The 4,895-nt window shown below is 36.8% G+C and overlaps 1 long non-coding RNA gene across 2 annotated transcripts; it reads right to left on the reverse strand.

Annotated features, from left to right (window-relative positions):
• Window positions 1-247: 247 nt before the first annotated feature.
• Window positions 248-3,741, reverse strand: LOC113349026. Of its 2 annotated transcripts, XR_003359895.1 has the most exons (4): window positions 2,537-3,741; window positions 1,261-1,531; window positions 775-1,154; window positions 248-541 (listed from the first exon to the last, which is right to left on the reverse strand). It is a non-coding gene; the product is annotated as an uncharacterized LOC113349026 (long non-coding RNA). The 2 variants fall into 2 exon arrangements; XR_003359894.1 differs by having other exon boundaries at window positions 1,261-3,741.
• Between the last annotated feature and the right edge of the window lie 1,154 nt (window positions 3,742-4,895).

A 4,895-nucleotide genomic window follows, 5' to 3' on the forward strand; every position in this document is an offset into this window, starting at 1 on the left:
CTAAAATATAAACTTTTGAAAACCAATTTTAAAACCACCGATTTATATTCAGATTTGGAAACCAAGGTATATATGGAAACCAAGTGTTTCGTTAACATTAGAAATTGCTGCAAAATCCCTTAGATTTAAATTTAGGAATATCCCTTCGATTTAGTATCAAGTCTTTTATCCATCTCTCTATAAATAGAGGTAGCTATTAGAGGTATCATCATCGCAATCAAAGTAATACGCTAAATCGCACTTGCAATACGCCAATATTCTTTCTCGTCTGCCACTTTATAATTATTTTCTTTCACGGAAGTTACAGCAAGCTTTTTGAAGAATCATGGGGAGAAAGAAGATAGAAATAGAAAAGATCAATGACCCAAAGAAGAGAATAGTAACTTTTTCGAAAAGAAGAGGCGGTATCGAGAGCAAAGCTGCTGAACTATGCAGGTTATTTCCAGATATTATTGTCAGCATAATCGTATTCTCTCCTGGTGGAAAGGCTTTCACCTTTAGCAATTCTCCTCTAGGTGTCTGTAATATGGTTGAACGGTTCCTGAAAGAAGAAACCAAAGATAAGAAACAAGAAGATAGGAATGCCCACGAAGCTAAGAATTCAACTTATGCTCAGGAATGCACAAACAAGGCTGATGTTGGAAGCGGGAGTGATAGCTATTGGTGGGATAATATAGACATGGAAGAACTCGATTCTGTGGAAAAGTTAAAGTCTCTCAGAGAATCTTTGGCAAATTTGAAACAAAATCTGTCTGCAAGAAAAGAGAAACTTACTGCAGCAGCATTGTCGCCATTGTCAGCATCGTTTTCAACAATTGAAGACACAATCATAGAAGACAGAATTGCGGAAGATGCCGCAACAAGTATTACTCAGAAGCATGAGGCTGGGAAGATATATTGCAAAGAGCATCCTAATCTTGATCTTAGTCTTAATCTTGGGTGGTAGCTTCATGAGTTGACAACTTTCCTTTCCTGCAATGGGATTGTCTTCATCTCCTCCAACCTTGTCAAACCCCCCTTACAGAATTGACATTGTAATATTATTGTTTTAAAAGTTTTCAGTTGAATTTGCATCATGCAATATAGAAGCAACTACAATTGGTAGACAATTTTTTTTTCTTTATTAGTTAATGATCTTCAATTCTTCATACAATCTGTAAATTCAATTTCAACAGAAAAAGAATCATCATTGTAAAATCGATGTGCACCGTTAAAATCTAATATAGCTAAGCAAGTATTGTTAAAATAGATCCTCATCACCTGAATAAGCTTTTGATCTTTCTAACGTCCAGTCAGTGCTTCCTTTGTAAGTTAGTTTTTGATGAGAGCTAAGTCCATAATTACACATAAGTGACCTGGGTTCTGCTTTAAAATTTGGAAACTCTTCCTTGCAAAGCCTGTCATAATGCAAAGCATGGCAGTGGCAGACTTCTGCAACAAAATTTGAAATATGTATCTGCTAGCAGGTCCACTGATCAGGTTGCCCTCTTCAGCATCTCTTCTTGGGCCTCAACCTTACCATCCTACCATCCTTAAGTAACAACGCACATGAAAGACGAATCAGAATGATAGTTGCAAACATGGTAGACTACAAAAAAGACAGTAAAAAACATCCAAACCTCTTTTAAAAGTCAATTTAGAAAGATAAAACAATAATCTCCCTTATATTAGCTTAGACTCGTCTTGATTTAGATTATGAACCAGACATATGGCAGTAAACTATTATCGGAAGTTTTATCCTACTGCAAATAATCGCATCCGCAAAGAACACAATATACTGCATTGTTGAATATGGTGCTTCTAGGAAGCATCAGAAGCCACCATATATAGGTTGCTTCATCAAGTATAATTTACAATTTGCACCAAGACCCAAAAGACAACATTAGACAAGAAAAGCACTTACAGAGTATACAAACAGGATAACGAATAACGTGGAGAAAAATTCCAACTAAACAACACATGGATATGGTAATAGACAAAACAGCCCAGGTATCCAGTCAATCGAGTAGACTCTAGTCAGCAAGGGGAGGATGCTCCGGCATCGTACATTCATACTCACCACCTGAGAAGTCTCTAACTGTAGAATCTTAGTACTCTGGCTCAAATTAGTGAAGGGTGACTGGATCCTTGGAAAGGCATCTTAGACATGACTTATGGGAATAGACAAAACCTAACCAACCACATTACTGGTGGCTCATGATGAATATACAACTACAAGAACCAGTAAAAGGAAAAGATACTAATACATAGCAAAGAGCAAGAAACATATCTATAAGTCCAGAAAACCTATTTCACAAAGACTAAACTGCACAACTATCTCAACTTCATAACAACAGAATTTTATCCTTACTGGTAAGTCATAAGTGGTAACATGTTATATGCTTCGCAAAGTTCATAATAGAGACCAATTTCATGTCCCTCTTATTGAACCAATAAGATGTAAGAGAAATAAAGAGAGAACCTGGTTGGGCCTGGTCCAACAGTGGAGGCTCTAACCCTCCACAAGAACAGCATGTATAGAAACAAAAGAACAAACCTTGATGTGGGCTTCAGATAGCAAATTAGCAACCAAGAACCCTCCACAAATAGAGAGACCGTAGAAGATTTGAAACATCAATTGTTAATCAATTGGGATAATCAAACATTAGCAAGAGATACGATATAATGATGAGCATGCTATCATGTTCTTGAATAGAAATCATTCCAGCCATCGAACGCATAATCTCACACATCTGTGAAGATCTTTTTCCTTAGATAAATATTAAGAGATAATCATGTCTGGTATATATACACCTTCGACTCTACTTCATCACCATCAACAGATCATCCTCGATACATAAGATAGTGCATAAAAGATTATCATTATCTGCAATATCATACTGTGAATGATCATTTTCAAACCCATCTAGATTTACCCAGTATTTTGATATTCAACCTCCATCTCAAAGATATTAGAGCAGTTTGGCAAATTCTTATCCCTTAGAATAAATAAAAAATCACCCCTGCACATTCCGAAATACAGAATATTCTCATACTTAGCTGATTAAAAAAAAAGAATATTCTCATACTTACACTTCATTTCAGCATCACTGTTTATCAGGCACAAAATGGCAAACATTTTAGTTCTTCCCCATCAATTCAAGCAATTTTTCAAAAAGAAAACACCAGAAAAATGGAATGCAATACTCGTAGTAGAATATCTCCAGTCTCCAAGAACTTGATTCCGAGGAATAAATCTCAATCTTATAATCTTATCACATTCACTCTCTCAATTCTTTCTCCAAATGCAGACAATTTTATAGCCAAGTGATCTAAGTGGATCAAATGCTAAACTAACACAAGAAACGAAACCGGTACCGAATCCAAACATTGAAGGCTTGGGGGTTTCAGAAGGGGCATTGTTAAAACTACCATTATTGACACCAACGATGAAAAAAAAGCATATTTTGGATCTAAAACTGAGGGTGATGATGATGATGATGATGACCGGTTCAAAATCAATCTAGATACATTTGGAGGATTATTGAATACAGCGATTTTGGATGAAATGATAATCAGAGATGAGTGATAACCATTGTTTTGATAAGGGAGAGATTTGTCGAATCTGAACTAAGAGGATGAAGATGATAAGTTATCAAATGTTATCTGAGGCTGAATTCTTATGGACTTTGAAACCATCCTGGAACAACCAAAGCTTCTGCTGAAGAAAACAATTTGAGAGAAGAGAATTTTGCTTTCTGAAATTTGTTAGGAAACTCCGTCTCAGTAAGTCAATAGTCAAAGTCTATCTGAAGTAAGTCAATGTATTTAGGCTCGTGCTGAGCTCATAGTTTGCACTTGCAGCATCGGGTACCACCGGAGGGGCATGGGCCGGTATGCGAAGGTTTCCACCTCTTCCGCATCTAATGAAATTCATTCCGGATTTTAAATTTAGCATCTGCATCCAATCAATCATCCAACGGATTTACATCTAATGGATGCACAGATTGGATGCAAATAATCCGATAGATTCGCTTTATAATTAATATTTATAGTAGAAAAATAATGACAAATAAAATGACTATATCAATCTAGAGCTGCAAAACAAGAACACCTACCTCATTTCAGTACGGAGAATTAACCAATATATATGCTTAGACACCACAACATCATGTCAATGTTCTGTCACAAGCAATGTAGTCGATCTCGGCCATTCTCGCAGAGAATTTCGTTTTCGGAGCTGAAGCGAATAAGATGCGCGATATCACTGAGACGAAATATGACCAGAAACTCTTCCTGAGTCGGCCGACATGAAGCCGAGATGAATCAGCTGAAAAATGGCAGTTTGGAAAATTTAGTTGAAATAAAACCCTAGGGCTTAGTCCTATGGTGCTTCAAGATTCAACTTTCAACACGGTGCCACATCATTATGAATCATCTCCCACCCCTTGCGGTGGTTCAACATTCTTCGTAGAAGCGCCAAACATAAAGACACTGAGCGACCAACAGTTTGGCGCTTCTTCCTGAGCACCAACTGATTAGTCGCTTGACCTAGTCAACTTGGTTAAATCGCCAAATCAGTGGTCGCTCCCGGATTACCCCTGAAATCGACAACAAACTCGATCTCAATCACTTCTTTTCTCCATTTTTTTAATTCTAAATACAAAACCTAGATTATGCATGTTCAATTCGTGGGGGTCACTGAAGTTAAGAATAACTAATTTACTGTTGCATGTGTTACCAAATTTCAAACGCCGTACTCTCTTGTGTTCAATTTATAATCCATGAAATTTATTTATCACTTCTAGATAAACTCTATGGAGTTGAGTGTCTCCTCGCCGAACCTTCATTTCCAACCAGAATAAGAATTATCAATAAGAATATGAATTACGTCGTATGAGTGTAAATGGAGTGTA

The sequence above is a fragment of the Papaver somniferum genome, chromosome 2 (assembly GCF_003573695.1).
Source record: "Papaver somniferum cultivar HN1 chromosome 2, ASM357369v1, whole genome shotgun sequence".
Taxonomy (NCBI): Eukaryota; Viridiplantae; Streptophyta; class Magnoliopsida; order Ranunculales; family Papaveraceae; genus Papaver; species Papaver somniferum.